Source organism: Chionomys nivalis, chromosome 4 (assembly GCF_950005125.1).
Source record: "Chionomys nivalis chromosome 4, mChiNiv1.1, whole genome shotgun sequence".
Lineage (NCBI taxonomy): Eukaryota > Metazoa > Chordata > Mammalia > Rodentia > Cricetidae > Chionomys > Chionomys nivalis.
This window is the reverse complement of record NC_080089.1, coordinates 43,301,016-43,318,464: the sequence shown is the minus strand read 5'-3', so window position 1 is coordinate 43,318,464 and position 17,449 is coordinate 43,301,016. Positions and strand designations below refer to the sequence as shown.

Below are 17,449 nucleotides of genomic sequence, written 5' to 3'. Positions count from 1 at the left end.
GCCGGCAGACTCATTGAGCAGATGTGAAGACTGAGACCCAGACACAAGGGAGCCATAGAAAGTTGAGCCCGACAGTCACAAAGAATACAGAGAGAGCCATAGATACACCAACAAGCTAACTTACACAAACACAGACGCCTCCCCAACCGCCCCCTGCTCTGTCCCCCTTTCCCCGCCTCCAGCAGCGATCCCGGTAAAAGGTGGGGGAGGGAAGGGGAGGAGTCTTTGGCCCTAGAGCTTCTTCCCCTGACAGGTCCAGCTAGACACACCCGTGCACACTCCTGCTCCCTGCTCAGCTGCGGGAAGATAGGCTGGGACCTCCAAGTAAGGGGGCCCGACAAGGTACACTGTGGACGTCTAACCTTAACCCCTGTGGAACATTGCCCTTCCCCACTCCAATTCTGTACCTGGAAAAGAAGGTTCCAAAGTCCAGGGCCTAGCTTGCAGCTGTCACCCCCCAAACACACACACAGGCACGGGCATACCACAACACAAGCAGGGAAGATCAGATGCAGGAATCACTGGGGACTCCTGGGGAAAACCAGACAGGTGAATGATGGACACGCAACTTCCGCTCTCACCTTCATCTCTGGTTGATTCTTAGAGCTGTCTACCCAGTTTCACAAAGAGGAACTGAGGTCTGGGAAAAGAAAGCTGTTTTCTCTTGGGTCCCATGACAGCATGGGCAACTGAGGACCCCCATTCCGGGTACTACAGTGTCCCGGTGGAGCCATGACTGTCCATCTCAGCCTAGATCAAATCGGTGGGCTTTTCCCATTTGAGCCCCAGAGCCTATCAAGGGGATGGAATGGTCAGGGAAAAGGACATCTCCTACTTTCTGTTAAGGGTCTCAAAAACTGGAGACTTGGCCTTGGCATGGTGACTCACACCTATAATCCCAGCAGTTGGGAGGCTGAGGCAGGACGACCACAAGTTCAAGCCCAACCAATGTTAGAATGAGTTCCAGGGCGGCCCCAACTACCTAGGAAGATTTTATCTCAAAACCTTCCCTGAAAAGCTACCACTTGGAGAAAAGAAACAAAACAGCCGGGCGGTGGTGGCGCACGCCTTTAATCCCAGCACTTGGGAGGCAGAGGCAGGCGGATCTCTGTGAGTTCGAGACCAGCCTGGTCTACAGAGCTAGTTCCAGGACAGGCTCCAAAACCACAGAGAAACCCTGTCTCGAAAAACCAAAAAAAAAAAAAAAAAAAAAAGAAACAAAACAAAACAAACAAACAAACAAAAAACTGTACTAATCCAAGGAGGGGCTGCTAGGAATTTAGTTGTCTCCAGAGGCTCCAGTGAATCTTAAACGTGCCCCCCCCCCCACAGGACTCCACCTCCTGCTCCCACCCAACTGCAAGGCAAGCTGAGTCAAGCACAGACAAGTCAGGACTTTCCCATCTCCCTGTCTGCCCTACAGGAGTCAGCCCTGGCTCCCAAAGACCCCACTTCCTTTAGACTCAGTCCCACACTGGCAGGTAGGTGGGCTGATAATGGCAATGCTTCAGCAATGAATGCTCAGGAGCCATCCCAGCACCAAGCCAGAAGGCCCTGGAGATAAGGCCTGTCAGGGAAGACTGCAGCTTTGGGAACACAACCCTCTCAGAGTGTGGAAAGGTGACAGGAGCTCACAAACAGGGAGCAGGTGCAAGTCACCTGAGTGAAAGGCCAGGAGCAAGCCCATGAGAATGTGCCTGGAGCAAAGGTGCCTAGACAAAGAAGCTGGGGCCAGCAGGGGTCTGTGGTCCCTGTTCTTGGGAGGCTGAGACAGGATCCAGGCCAGATACTACCTAGTGGGTTCTGAAACGAAAAGCCTGAAGTGGGGTCGCTTGCCTCTGCTGTGGGCCACAGATTAGGGGTTAGTGAGAACAACCCCAGCCGGAGGAGGAGCTCCGGGTATTTTGTGCCACCCCTGTTTAACACAACTGTCCCCTAGCTGGCCAGGCATTCATATACACAGTAGTAATCTGCCTGCTTCCATGCTGGGAGCCTGCTTGACCAAGTCAGCCAGCCCACTAGCCTCTCTGCCCTGCTCACAACCATCTCAGAGAAGCCAGGCACTGTGGCTCAGGAAGCTGAGGCAGGAGGATTTCTATGGATTCAAGTTCAGCACAAGCTACACAATGAGTTCTAAATAAGACTCTACAGTAAATCGTACTGTAAGTCTCTCTACAAAATAAATATTTATTCCTGGGTATGGTGGTTTATGCCTTCAATTATGTAGATATGGGCTGGCTTTCTGTGATTTCAAGAGGAGCCCAGTCTACACACCAAATTCCAGGCCATCCAGGGCTTTGTAGTGAGATGCTATCTCTCTCACCCACCACCACACAAAATACATTTTACTTCAGGGCTAGTGATGTCATCAGTAGAGCAAATATTTCATCAGAGGACCTCTGTACAATCTTAGCAAGACCAAGGAAACCAAAAACAAACACAACAAAGAAGAAGTGAGAAATGTTTTGAACAGCCCATGTCCCCACATGCAGATACATGGGGACAGGGTTCTTGGCCTCTGGCTGAAGGAGATCAGCTCCCCAGATAACGTCCCAATTCCCCTTTCTCCTGGATGTCAGGACTCCCCTGATCCTCAGAAACCCTCTTCCAGTACTCAAGTTACTCCCTCTCCCTGAGGTGATGACTCAGCTGGGTGGGGAGGTCAGGGATTTAGAGAGTAGCTCAAGGAAATCTGCTTAAGGACCCAAGGTGTTATTCTGTTAGGGACCCTCTAGGTGGGGACTTCCAGGCTTCGCGGGGTTGGGGGTCCCCTGGCCTGGGTTCCTAGCAACAACTCCCCTCCCAGGAGCCCATACAAATAAACAGTTTTGCTGGGGAGGTTTTACCAGCAGAGTTTCCAGCCAGCATGCCCCACCTATAGCCCCAGGTAAGGTCAAACAATCCTAACCCAGCAGGACCAGGAGTCTGCTGATCCCAGAAATGTGCAATTCAGAATCTTTGCACAGAGCACCTGTGGGATCTCTTTCTGTTCTGCTCTCCGTGGATCGGCTACCACCCTTAGACAAACGTCAGCCAATCAGGTGTCCTGAGCCTTAGAAACCTCTCACCCCCACCTTTACTTCTATAAAAACCCAACTCTAACTGAACTCAGGGCTATCAGTTTATTCCAATACATTGGACATGCGGAGAGACCGAGTTTGCAAACTCGCATAGAATAAAGTCTCTTTGCTTTTACATAGGGACTCGATCTCCTTGTGGGTTTTGGGGGACTCGCAGACCTGGGCATAACAGGGGTAAGTGATAGTGCCAGAGCAGCCCACCATTACCTGTGCGTCCAGACCTCAGGAAGCAATCATGCCCTGGCAGTAGGGTGCCCCCAAAAGACTGCTGCCCCATCCCTAGCTACTCCCTCCCCCTAGGGAGAGGGGTGGGGAAGGGTGGGGGGGCACTAGGAAACAAGACAGGGCAGGAAGCCCAGGCAGGCAGCGGGCACTCTGGGCCAGGCACAAACAGCCAACACAGGAAACCACAGCCCACCCCCGCCCACCCCACCCGCCCAAGGCTCTGGGAGAGAGGACTGCCAGAAGTCTAGTACCCTGACCTAGACCAAGGCCAGGGGTTAGCCCAGGGCAAAGGAGGTGCTCAAAGTCCTCCAGATCGCTCTGACCCAGACCCTATCTGGGGAGGGGGAGAGGAAGCCAGGCTGGCAGAGATGGCGCTGCCTCTTTAAATCCACCGAAATCCTGAGCTAGGCCCAACCCAGCTCTGGTTTCACAGGAAGGAAAGGAGTGCAGGAGCCAGCAGAGCAGACGGTAGTGGCTGGAATTAGCCCCACCGCCCAAATATATCTGGGCTTCACAGCCACCCCCTGGCACTTCCTGCCCCCTGGCACCTGCACCAGTCTTGGGGTAGGAGAGGGTCTAGGTGCTACTTCTCCCTGATGGAAGACCCCAATTTCAGGAGAGGGCCTGTTGCTGTGTGACTTCTCAAGCCAGCATTCCTACAACAGGGAAAAAAGTGAGCCAGGCCGTTTCCTGGGGGCCTTCACCTGGTCCTGTCTCCCAAGGGGTTAATCTGGCCCCTATTTAGGGGGGCATGGGTGGCCGAGGAACCTCCTCCAAACTGCCTGGCTACTGGGAACAATGGGGCCATTGTGGGAGGAGTGGAGTGCGGGCAGGCTGCTGGCACAGCCAGCACACCACTGGCGGGACCTCGCCCAAAGCCTGCCTTGCTCTGCTCTACCCCAGGTACTGTCAGAGGTAGACACATCCTCCATCCCTTGCCTTGCCTGCCTGGCCCAAGCTCTTGGCACCAGCAGTACCTGGATGGCCATCTAGCCCTGTCTACATTGACATGCCGGCAGCCATGACCCTCCAGGAAGCAGGGGCTTCTGGGCCAGGGCTAGTGGGGGTGGGGTGATGAGACCGGATGCATGCCTGTGATCCTCCTGCAGGGCAGACAGGAAGGCCAACTGGGTCTCTAGTGTCAGTCCTGGCACCCTCAGGACCGTGAGAGTCGCGACAGGCAGGGTCCCCTGTCCCAGGGCCTCCTTTCCCACACCATCCCATAAACCTTCCCTCTGAGGTGTGATGCCCACTGTAGCCTTGACCGGGGTTGGGATCCTGGCAGGTATGGGAAGACGAGTGAATGAGAATCTACTCTGTAGCTGAGCAGACGAAGTGCCAATCACATCATGCCAAGTCCACCTCTTCAGCCTTTTGAGACTCCGTTTACTCACAGGGAAATCACAAAGTGAGGTATCACAGAAACCACCTAAAAATATCTATGGCACATTAGCCCTCGACAAAGTCCCTTGGGCAGTCTCTCTTTGCTAACATAGTACCCAAGAATGCGGCATGTCATGAAGGTGCATCTGTAATGAGAAGCACCTTCTAGGTATGTACCCTGAGTACTCAGGCAGGTGGGGCACGTGGGCATCACTGTAGTGCTACCCAGCGACATGGCTTTTCTTTGCCCTCTCTGAAGAAGTTTGTTCTCTCTACTAACATGGCCCCTGAGCATCCTTGAGCTTCCCAACTTTCTCCAACTCAGAGCAGGAATGCCGAGAGCTATCTGTAGCTCTCTCAGCCTCAGATCTTACCCAGGAGGTAAGTGAAGGGGGACTTCCTTCTAGTGTGACCTGTACCCCCTCCAGTCTGACCCCTTAATAGCAATACGTGCAGTGTTGAACCAGGAAGTGTGAGTTTAGTCTCTGGCCATGGATCTCCTTAAAGAGTAGAGAGGGTCTTAGAAGGCACAGTGGAGAAGCAGTTCTAGAGGGCAGAAGGGCCCAAGGAAGAAACCCTGTTGTCTTCTCAACTAGAAAGGGCTATACCTCTCAGGGGGGCCCCACAAGCTCAAAAGGGTTAACAAGGTCCTAAAAATAATCCTGTTCCCAGCAGGACCCGCTGATCAGAACCCTCCAGCCATCTGTTCCCATTTTCTCCTGTTCACATTGGAACATCTGAAACCAGCCCCAGAGCCCCAGCCCGATCCCAAAATAGCCCCAGCCTGCCCAAGGAGCAGACCCAGAGGCTGGGCACAGGACACATAGCCAGCTCACCAGCTAAGCACAGCGGCACAGGCAGATAAGCCCACATCTCAAGCCCAGGGGAAGTCCTCTCAGTCCCCGGGGTGGGCAGGGCAGGAGGGGAGCTCTACTCCAGCCCTCCTAGTCCAAGGCCACAGAGGGCACCTGCTAGCCAAGCCCAGGTCTCACCCCGGGAGCCCTGCTATTCCAAATCTCCAGAAGATCCTAGCCACCTGTCGGCTTAGGTCCTTTCTTCTCTGGGTTACCTAGCCCTGCATGCTCCTCAGGCAGAGGTCTCCAAGCTCCAACCCCTACCGTTCCAGCCCCACCCCAGGATCTTGGAGTGTCCTGGTCACCCACTGGCACTCACATTCTCCCCTGCTGAGACATCAGGGATGGATTCCAGGGGTAATACCCTAGATATCAGGGACACTGATATTCCCCTACTCTCCTTTTGGGCTTGAGGCTAGCTCTCCCTGCCTCCCTGTGAGGTGCTGGGCACACTCACCCCTCCATATTCAGAAAAGGAGGCAGGCCTAACCCTGTCACCCACCTCACAGCGCCACACTGCCATATTTCTCCCTAAGGAAGGTCCCTGACTCGGAGACCAGGAAAGAGAGAAAGAGACCATTGAAGTCATTTAAGGACAGTGTCTCCTTCAGTCCTGTGAAAGAACAGAGCAGCCGGGGCTGGGTGGTAGGAGGACTCCAAAACTAAAGCAAACAAACAGCTTCGGGGAGGGAGGGAGGAAGAAGGGCTGGGCCCAGAAATGCAAGGGCAAGGCCATGGGGGTGTGGGAGGGGATTCAGAACCCAAGACTTTTTCCAGGTCTAAGGGCAACTACAAAACTTGCAATCACAGCATCAGCCAGCACCAACAGTAGGGAAACTGATGCGACAGATGAGTCTTGCCAGCTAATGGTGGCCCAAGACACAGAGGCAAGCAGAGCTCTGTGAGTTCAAGGCCAGCCTGGTCCTGCCTCAAAATACAAAAACAAGCAGGATGGTGGTGGTACACGCCTTTAATCCCAGCACTCACTCAGGAGGCAGAGGCAGGTGGGTGGATCTCTATAAATTCAAGGCCAGCCGGGCGATGGTGGCGCACGCCTTTAATCCCAACACTCGGGAGGCAGAGGTAGGCGCATCTCTGTGAGTTCGAGACCAGCCTGGTCTACAAGAGCTAGTTCCAGGACAGGCTCCAAAGCCACAGAGAAACCTTGTCTCGAAAAACCAAAAAACGAAAAAAAAAAAAAAAAAAGTTCAAGGCCAGCCTGGTCTACAGAGGAGTTCCAGGATAGCCAGAGCTGTTACAGAGAAACACAAAACAAACAAAAAATCAAAGAAACAATTTACTATGCAGCTAAGAATGGCCTCAAACCCATGATCTTCCTGCTTCTACCATCAGTGCTGGACTTGCCTATACATCCACACCTGGTTTACACCCAATTGATATTAGGCTTGAACTCAGATCTTCATGTGTGATAAGCGAGCATTCTATTAGCTGAACTACATCCATAGTTTAGCCTTTTCTTATTATTTGCCATAAAGTCTTACTGTGTTACTTAGGCTGGCCTTGAACTCCTGAGGACGGGAGAACCTTCCCTCAGCCACTAAATAGTTGCATCTACTGCAGGCAGGCTCTTCCTACCTCCACAGCCAGTCTTGGAAAACACTTTATTCTTACGTTCCTGGGGGTTGGAGTTTGCTGGTCTGTTTGTCTGTTTGAAACTGGAAATCACGCTCTAATCCAGAATGGCCTCAAACTTGAAGGACGACCTCAAATTTGAAGAGATCCTCCTGCCTCTACCTCTCAGTTCCTGGAATTGCCATGCCTGGCTTAGAAAGCCCTTTTATTATTCCCTCTTTGCAAGAAAGAAAAGTTAAAGTAGTTTGCCCAAGATGCATAGCCCACCATTACAAGGCCAGGATTGAAGCTCAACACTCCAGCAATTGGGTTTTTAGCCACGGCCCTGTGTAGACGCTGCATAGAGTAGCCACGGCCCTGTGTAGACACTGTATAAAGTAACCATAACCCTGTGTAGTTGCTTCAAGGAGTCGGCCCCTCACCTAAGGCACATTCAGGCCTGGCCTTCCTTCCATGCACCCTCCCATCCTCCCTCTAGGTCTGATGGGTACCAGGTCCTGCACTAAAGGCCACAGTTCATCCCTGGGGAAGAGATCAAAGAAAGCCCTGAACCCTGTGGCCTCTGCACAGGTGCCCTGCTGGGCCAGGCCTAGGCTTTCAGAGAGCAAAGTTCTCGGGGCCTCCCCAACCCCACCCACCCCCATCCGTTACCTCCTCACCGAGCCACGTCCCTAACAAAGTCAGCAAGGTCTCAAGGCAGGTTTCCAGAGCTCCAGCACGGGCTCCTGCTGAGATGCCCAAGGCTATGAGAAGTCCTACACACTCACTTACCCCCCCACCCCCCACCGCCTGCAGCCTCAGGTGGGAGTCAAAGGTCAAGTGGGACTTTCCAGAGAAGACTGAAGTCCAAGCCCCCCTCCCAACCCACCTGTCCCATAGCCCACTTTTTCACAGTCCAAGTTGGAATTAGAGACACTTCCTCCCTAAAGATCGCAGCCTCCAGCAGGGAAAGTTGTGGTGGGATTAGGTGAAGGAACTAGAAGTTCTCCCTCCAGAGGACAGTCCAGGAAAAAGGCTCCTCCTCCCTGCCCCTCCTTCCCTTCCCAGGCTCTTTCTCTAGTCAGACAGGAGCTCATGGGAGTGTCTGTTGTGAATTCAGAGAGTTGTTGCTAAGGAGGGAAGGGAGTGAGGAGGGAAGCCGTGTGTCTGGGTGTCCATGTGTGTCCGTGTGTGTCCGTGTGTGTGTGTGTGTGTGTGTGTGTGTGTTGTTAGTGTGCGTGCCTATGGAGCCAGGGCAGCAGCAGAAACCATACTACAGTGGTGGCTAGTGGCCAACGGCCACCCTGGATTTGACTCAACCAGTAGAAACCAAAACCAAGGAGTGGGGACAAGGAATTGGGACAACCAGAAAATCTACCTTGCCCTCCGGTCAACAGACTTCAAATCTCCCACCTCCCACCAGAGAAAAAGACTTAGAAAAGGCCTAGAACTTTCACTGGCACCCAGCTTTAACCCTTCCCTGTCCAACACACCCTTCACCCCAACAAAAGTCAAAGGCTATTTTTCCACCCAGACACAGAGGAGAATGCAAGAAGTTAGGGCAGAAAGCCAGGAGGAAGGAGCTCAAAAGAAGGCAAGCAGGAGGCTAAGCAAGAATGATGCAGCCACTGCAGACGAAGATTGGAGGCCAAAGAAAACACACAAGCACATGGACCCGCTCACCTCTGAGTAATGTGTGTCAGGTTCAGGCTCAGGGGTGTGCTCTGGGATGGGGGCTCCCTGTGGAGAGATGGTCACAGCTAAAAGTCCCTGACCAGTAACCTATGTCCCTGATCCTCCCAGAACCCCAACACCCTCCCCAACACCCCGCCATAAACATGTACAATTTACAGACAACCTACAGCTCCAGGAAGTCTCTCAGAGTTGCTCAAGCCGCCCCCTCCCTTCTTTTCTGTGGATTGGCCAGGAGCCAGGGCTGACCCAGCTGCCCCACCACGCCACTCCCCCTCCCTGTCCTGGAAGCAGGAAGGAGAAGGCACTGGAAGACCTCAGAGTTAGTTCCCTGAGAGCTTGGCCCCACAGAGAGAGGGAGGGGTGGAGGACTCCCACGACCTGGCCTGAGGACCTGGGGGGAGGGGTGGATGAGGCCCAAGGATCCCAGCTTCCAGAAACCAATCACCCCCAGGTTAACTTGTGGCAGGGAGAAGGGCTTAGGTTCCTATGTACCTATGTGGTCTCCTTGGCCACGACCCTGGTCCCCTGAGTCCCAGGGACCTGGTCTAGGTACCGGGGCTTGGGGTTAGAAAGGTTTCGCAGTTTAGTAGCAGGCACTGGGTGAAGCTCCCAGAGCAGGAGGGAGGGAGGCTGGTGGCTGGGCTCAGTTTGTACTGGGGGTCAAAGGGGAGTTCTTTTCCGAAGAATTCTGGGAGAGACGCCAACTAGAGCAAGCTGCTAACCACCCCTCCTCCCTCTCTTGTTGCACTGGGGTGGGGGGGTGGGGGTGTCCCTGCCAACCAGACTTAACCCTCTGCAGCCTGCATTACTTCTTGGCTCAAATGGAACTGTTAGGAGGGGACCTCTGGCTGCGCCCAGCTTCCAGGGACAGGGGTTAGGCCGCACAATGTGCCCATCGGGAGGAGGCTGTCTCCATAGGTTCCGTCTGCACCACCCTGCCCTTCCACCATCCAGGTGACTTCTAGACTCAGCTCCTAAGGTGTCTGCAGTGACGTGCCCGCATGCATGTCTCAGAGACAGATTGAGAAACAAACTGAAAATTCCCTGCCAAGGCCCTCCCTCTGCTAGGTCACTGAGCACTGTACCAACATGGGCCTCTCTCTATTCCTCCCTTCCTCCCACTGCACTGGGGACCAGAGGCTACCTGAGGGGACAGGGAAAGACTACCCTGGACCCACCTACCGATGTTATCTCCATAGGCCTTCACTCATACACATATCCCCGACCCATCTTCCTCCACATTGACCTCTGCATGGACTTCCAGAAAAGCATTTGGTTACACCTGAGATTCTAAGAAAGCAAACTGAGTCCTAGCGAGGAACCAGCTACCCAGCGACGATCTATCCCAACCAACATATATACGCTATCATCAGTTTGGCTCTAGCCAGAAGAAACAAACAAAACAAAAAAACCAAAACATTCCAGAGCTCCCCTCCTGCAGAACCTTACCCATAGTCGAAGGGAATGAAGCTAGACAGCAGTAAGAACTTCCCTGGACCAAGGCTGCAATGGTCCACCCCAAATGCCTGGATTTCAGGCCCCTCTGCTTTTTGCTTGGAATTTTTTTTTTTTTTTTTTTTTTTTTTTGGTTTTTCGAGACAGGGTTTCTCTGTGGTTTTGGAGCCTGTCCTGGAACTAGCTCTGTAGACCAGGCTGGTCTCGAACTCAGAGATCCGCCTGCCTCTGCCTCCCGAGTGCTGGGATTAAAGGCGTGCGCCACCACCGCCCAGCTTGGGATTAAATTTTGAGTTTGTTTTGTTAAGCAACTGTTAAGTGGAGAAGTGATGTTTTCTGAGCCTGAAATGCACCATCAAACTCTCAGGTAAGCCGTGACTGATTGCACCTGGTCTCCCACGAAGGAGGTGACCCTAGAGGTGGAAAGAGCATGTTTCCTTAGACCCTAGGCCCCTTGCTAAGTCATCCACCATACCCTCAGGACACAGGGTTGCCTGGTGCTACTGAATACACAAGGCCAGAGAAGGAGAGGGACCAGCCCCTGGCAACAGTTTATCCTAGCATCTCCCTGCTCCACCACTCTCTCCAAGGCCTCAGAGCTGCCAGAAGCTTGGGCCTCACTCCAGGAAACCCTCCCCTATCAAAGGGCAGAGGACTCCGCGTCCCAGGGAGCTGTAGGAGACCTGTGACTACACCCCCCAGACAATGTTCCCATCAGAGGAGATGCAGACCGTAAGCACACAGAGACACACCTCCAGCACACTCCTCAGAAAGAACCCCCCCCCCACACACACACACACACTCACAAGTGAAAGACAGACAGACATACTTTCAAGGCACCTCCTAAAAATAGCCCAAACTTTCCTTAAGACCCAGGCAGGAGCGGCACAGTCAGAGACAACCAAGAGAGCTCAGGGAACAACCAGACATCAGCCAGTCACACACAACTACAGACACACCCACTCCAGGACACATGCACACAGCATACAAAGTAAAGTAGTGCAGTGTGTGTTCAAGTGTGCAATCACACAAACTCAAATGATGAGCAAGGTACAGCGGAAAGTCAAACCAGAAGACAGCTGCGGGGGGGGGGGGGGGGCAGAGGGGCAGCGGGCAGGGAAGCACTCAGGGTTTCAAAACAATCCCGGTTTCGAAATGCTGGAAAGGCTGGATTCAGGGCCATTCCTGAAGCTGGGGAGGGAGGGGAGGGAGGGGAAGGAGAACACAGGCCAACTTGGAGCTACCAGCCCAAGGAGGAGGAGAGGGCCTGACGGAGGTGGTTCAGTCAGTGGGCATGGGGACCCACAAAGTGCTACCAAGTTAGGTGCAGCAACTAGCTGAGAACCAAGCGGGGAGGGCACTGCCTGCTGGACAGAGGGCAAACGAAAGGCCTCCCACTGGCTTTTGCCACTGACAGGAAAAGTGAAGACCCAAAGGACCTCCACTCCCTTCAGGACTGAAAATAAGAAGCCACCACACCCCTTACCTACCCACAGGACAAGATGATCACCCCTTCTCTCCAGAATAGTATCTTGGCTCTGCTTTTCTAGCTAATAAGGGTCAAGAAACAGTGGGGGATGACTGTCCCCTCACTCCTCCCCGGGGAGTCTTCATGAGAACAGCCTCAGTTTCCAATGAGTAGCCCCACACCCAGGAAGTCACCTCTCCCTGCTAGCCAGAATGTCCTCACTGTCCCTCCCCCAACCTTCAGGGAAAGTAGACAGAGGGAGGGAGGGAGGGAGGGAGAAAGGGAGGGAAGGAGGGAGGGGAGGTCAGGCCAGGCTGGGGGTGGGGTTTTGGAGGCATGGCCCTGGCACCCAGCAGAGGAAATTCCAGGCTATAACTCCAAGCTGCCTTCAGGGCCACCCATCCAAGTGACATGCCTCAAGCAGCTCTGAGGCTTCAGGGCTGTGGCCTTCTTCACCTGTCCCCTCAGGTTCTGGCCCTGGCCACCCAGCCCTCCAGCCCCAGCTCTGGAGCTCAGAGGTCCAGACTTGGGATGATTTAGTAAGCCTGGAAGAAATGCCCAGCCCGGGAAGGATCCCCTACCAAGCGCGCTGGACAAATCTATGCCTCTTTCCTCAGGCCCCTGGGGGCAGTGGGCACAGTGTGGCTATGGGTGGGCAGCTGTTGGGCTGGCAGGCAGGGGCACAGATGCCAAGCTACAGCAGCCAGGCGTTCAACAGGTTGAGCCAGTCCCTGGAACAGCCAGCCCCACCCCAGGGAGAGCGGGCCTGGCAAAGGCTCCCAGCCTGGGGCACCCAGCCTGTACCGCTTTGCTCCCACGGCTGCCCACTTTCCCACGGTGCCATCCCCCTCTGTCCTCTCCCCCCACCAGGTCAGCACCCGGGCAGTGCCCAGGGCTTTGGTACAAGGAAGCAAGGGATGCCATTTCCCTGTCATCCTTGGGTGCCCAGGCTCCTCAGGTACCTCACTATCGCCAATGGAGACGCTCAAGGAAAGTAAACATGGCACCAGGCTACATCAGTCCCCCACCCCACCTCCTACCGGGCTTCCTTTGATCCCAGGAAGACTGGACACAGACACTCTGGCTCCCTAGAGCTGCCCCAGGGCACTGGGACAGAGCCTCAGCCTGAGGCAGCGCCAGAGGCAGGGTGAGGGTGCCCTCAGCAACGAACTCATCTGAAGGTTCCCTGGCTGAGAGGCTGCAGGATGATGGCTCCCTCCATTTTCGCCAGAGCTTCTCACCCCACCACCACCACACACCCTGAACTCCAGGACTCCCTGGAGAACCATCCCAGGCACTTCCCCCAAAGGCAGCCAGCCCCCCCAAAGGCAAACGCCCCCTTTGAACCACATTTCCTTTAATTTAAAGCAGGTGCCAAGCACTCTGGCCCTTGCTGAGTGACAGTGCCACCCTGCCACCCACTAGGTCTCTGCCCAGGCGGCTACTGCCCTTCATGGTTACTGAAGTGGAACCCACCCCCTCCCCTTAGTTTAAGGCTTCAGCATAATCCAGGTACCAGGAACTTGCTAACTAATCGTGGGTGCTATGTGTACTTTGAACAATTACTGCCGCTCTAACTCCAGATCTCTGGGAACCACCAGCCTCTTCATGAGGCCCCCACCTCGTTCCAAGCAAGAGCAACAGAGCAAAGAAACCCAGGTAGCAAGGTAGCCAGAACCTAGTCCTTCAGGTAGCAAGGTAGCCAGAACCTAGTCCTTCAAAAGCCAGGTAGGTGGGTCACCTGAGGGAAATAGTGTTTTCCTTCCTGGTAGCAGAGTCCTGCCTCCCTGCTTCTCACCTCCTGCCATTCTCAGCCTGTCCTGAGGCTTCCTCTGTGGGGCCTGAGAGCTGACTGAGCTCGCTCCTCCCCTGGAGCCATGAAATCATGGTCTTGACCAGAGAAGACAGTTAAGCCCATGCTGGGGAGCGGGTAGCAGCAGCAGAGGAACTCCTGCCCCCGGGAGGTGACTGACCCCTGGAGAGGCTGAGGAGAAGGAAGTAGGAAGTCTAAGTATTGGCATTGGTGGTGGTGTACCAGATCCAATACAGGCAACATTCCCAGGGAAAACAGAACACCAAGCAGCTCAGTGGGAGGGAGAGAGGTGGAGTAAAAGATCAGGGTGGGGGAGACCCCTTTCTAGAGCTCAGAAGCACATCGCGCCTCCCCCCAAAACAACACTCTTTCTCCTGAAGCAGAGGTCCCCCAGACAAATTATGAACACATACCCCAAGCAGCAGACAGACAGAAGGAGGAGGGAGGAAGGGGGTGTCAGAAAAACCCGGAAGGAAGGAAGCTGGACAGACAGACAGAAGCTAATCCTTGCTTCATTGCTCCAGAGACAGTCTTAGACTCCCAGGCTTTGTGGGATGTTCTATTTCTCTGCCTCCAAGAGGGAAAAAGGAAGGCTGGATCCCGTCTCCTGAAACCAAATTCCAGCAGCCCTTAGACAGGACCATACTCTAGCCGTGCAGGAGGCCTGAGTCTTACTTCTCTTAAATCTCCACCCACCCCCACCCCCGCCCTAGGAGCTCCTTCGGATCAAGGAAGGAGCCACCTTCCCTAAGCAGTACAGAGAAACCTCCAAGGAACTGTGTGACTGCCCCACCCCCAGCCAAGCCCACACTACTCCGAATCCCTAGCAGGGGAGGCTCCCACAGCTCAGGAGCAATGCCTGGGGGCAGAGAATGACCCCAGCTCACTCCTGTCCCAGTCTTCTTCCCGCGGGAGGCTCCCACGAGTCAGGGGAGTAGTGCAGGGGTGCTGGGACCCACAGAGTTAGCGAGACTGGGAGGGGGACTACATCTCCCAGAAGCCCCCAGGGCAGAGTTCCCTGCTCCAGCTGGCCCAAGGCCGGCCTTGTTCTCTGAGCTAAGGTAGTAGGGTCCCCTGGCTGCCCCTAAGCCCTTCTCCTGGTGCTCCGAGGCTGCCAGCCAGGTTGAGGAACTAAGAATATCCTCTAATGACCCAAGAGGAGTCCCCCGCTTCCTAAACAGCCCGGGGTGCGTGCTAGAACGTAAGAGACAATCAGAGTGAGCTTCCCCTCCCCAATTTAAACTGGATCTCGCTTGGCGCGCTCCTGCTGGCCTGGCATGACTTTAGCCCTCTGCCCCAGCCCGACCCTCACCTCGCACAGGTTGGGGGTCCTCACGCCAGGCCGGAGCTGGACGCCATAACCAGGTCAGGGTCGGTGGGTGCACTGGGATCCTCCAGCAGGACAGTGGAGACACGGACAAGGCGGGCAGGCGGTGATCTTTTGATCCTGGACGCCTTGATCTCAATACCAGCCCGGCCCGCGAGCAGGTATCCGGGAGGCGCTGGTCGCCTGGGTTCCTGCCTCCCAACCGCGGGGCATGGTCCTGGGCGCCCGCAGCGGCGGGAGAGCTAGCGCACCGCCCGGCCGGGGCTCCGGGCTGGGGTCTCGGCCCAAACCTCACGGCTCCGGCTGCTGCCGCTCCTGCTCCTCCTCCTCCCTTCCTTCCTTCCTTCCTTCGCCTCCTCCTTTCACTTTCCCCGAGGCCCGCGGGGACGGCGGGGCGGGGAGGGGGCTGTATAGGCGCTTATTGTTGGTCGAATGCCGAGGGTCCAGGTCGCAGCCCCGGGGCGGCGCGGCGCCAGGGGACCCAGGCGTGCGGGCGTCCGACCGGCTGGCTCCCGGCGGTGGCGGTGCTGCAGCGGCCCCGGATCCGGGGCATGTCCGGCCACTGGCTCCGCCAAGCGCCGCCGCCTCCTCGGGCTCCCCTGCGCTGCCGGAGCCTCGCTCGCCCCTCCACTCGGCTCCTCTCCCCAGCCTGAATAAGCATCGGGGCTCTCTGGCTGCCTCCTTCTGCCTTCATACCAGAGCCGGGAGAGGCCCCTGTCAAAATAAGAGCTCCCCCATCTCGCTCGACTCCTCGCCCAACCCGGCTCCCCCAGCCTCCCAGTGGTCTGACTCGGTAAGGCGCCCGACCGGCTAGCAGGAGGCTGTTGGCCCTGGGCGGGGAAGGGGCTTTCAAGCCACCTCTCCTCCCCCGGTTCCTGAGATCTTGGGAGGAGAAATACCCACAGCATCCAGCATCCGAGGCTATGGAGAGGGCCGACAAAACCTACCCTCCTATCTGCACGGCTTGGGAAAGAGTGGGAGTTGCCTGGACAGACAGACACACACACACACAGTTTCCCTCTTTATTGTACCCACCCACATCCATTCTGCACTGAGAGCATTCCCCCCTCCCTCTGAGGACATATACTGAATTTTTTTCAATTAAACCTTCAGCAGTGCAAGAAAATGTTTGAGGAAACGAAACCTTTGTCCTCAAACTCTCCCTCACCTCAAACGGCTTCACATATACATTCGCAGCACCCACAAACATCAACAGTGTCCTATGGGACAGGAGACACATGCAAGGGAAAAAGCTCTAAGTGTGTAAACGCATGTCAAATGCTATCTCAATTGTTATGTTATCACAATACAGTTTATAGAGTTATATTCTCTCCACTTTCAGGGTTTTATTTATATTTTAGGTAGAATCTCATATTTTCCCAGTTTGAACTTAGGTTCTGCTGAGGGCTGAGGGTGACCTTGAACTCCTGACCCTCCTGCCTCCATCTCCCATCATGCTGAGGGGCTTCATTCAGGGCTTATGCCCCTGCCCTCCCTCTGGACCTTCTGAATCTTGTCCTGTGCCCGGCTCCTGGCACTATCAACCCGTCCAGTCACTATTCACTGAAGCCCTAGTGTGCAAGAAACAGGGACTGGGCCTCAGGAATCTTGGGCCAGCCAAATGAACAGGCAGAAGAAACAAGACAAAACATGGGGTCAGTCCTGGTGGGTGGCATCGATGTGACAGGTGGGGGGGGGGCAGCAGAGACAGCTGGCGAGTGTCCTTTCTTGCTGAAGCAGTCAGTACCTGTCACTAGGCGAGGGGGCAGTGGGATAGGAGGACTTGAATTCCAGTCCTGGGTTCACTACTTTCTAGCTGTGCAGCTCTGAGTAAGTGCTTAAGTCGTACAAGCCTCAGTTTCCACATCTGTGAAATGGGGCTCTAACACCTTTCCTGTGTTGTGATAACATAACAATTTACAGAGCACTTTGATATGCATTATCAAATGACCACGTTTTGGGTTGGTTTTTGTTTGGTTGCTTGTTTTGAGACAAAATGTCTGTAGCCTTGGCTGTCCGGAAACTCACTACGCAGACCAGGCTGGCCTTGAACGCTGAGATCCGCCTGCCTCTGCCTCCCAAGTGCCGGGATTAAAGGGATGGACCACTGTGCCCAGGGACCTTTTTTTTTTTTTAATAGAAATATTTTGTTTTTATTTTCTATGTAGGTCTATCTTCATTTAAAGAAAAAACGAAAAGGAAAGGGAAAAGCCCAGAACTGCTGACCTCTGTGATCCCTCAGTTTAGGAGAGTGGACCAATGAAGTTGGCTTTCTCCTCTCTCTAGGGTCCCTAGGGTATACGATTGACCGCAGGCAGAGGACCAGCTCACAAACAGGACCCTCGCAGTCATTTATGGGTATCAGTCTCCCACATGTAAATGACAAGCCTCTTGGCCTTCTTTGTTTGAGACAAGGTCTCACCATACAGTCATGGCTAGCCTGCAATTCTTTATGTAGAACAGGCTGGACTCGAACTCACGGAGATTCACCTGTCTCTGCCCCCCAAGTGCTAGGATTAAAAGCATATACCACCAAGTCCAGCCCTTCTTATGATTCCCTTTGGCACAATCCTGTTC

General features: G+C 54.6%; 1 protein-coding gene across 3 annotated transcripts in view; it reads right to left on the bottom strand.

The window, feature by feature from the left end:
* Bcl9l (BCL9 like) overlaps positions 1-15,926 on the bottom strand; it is a 30,740-nt gene extending 14,814 nt beyond the window's left edge. Inside the window, exons 1-2 of one of the 3 annotated variants that reach the window (XM_057767028.1) lie at positions 14,858-15,926; positions 8,798-8,854 (exon numbers count right to left, since the gene is read on the bottom strand). The gene's annotated coding sequence lies outside the window, so the exon portion shown is untranslated. The remainder of the gene's footprint in view (positions 1-8,797; positions 8,855-14,857) is intronic. The other 2 variants (XM_057767029.1, XM_057767030.1) reach the window with 2 other exon arrangements.
* Between the last annotated feature and the right edge of the window lie 1,523 nt (positions 15,927-17,449).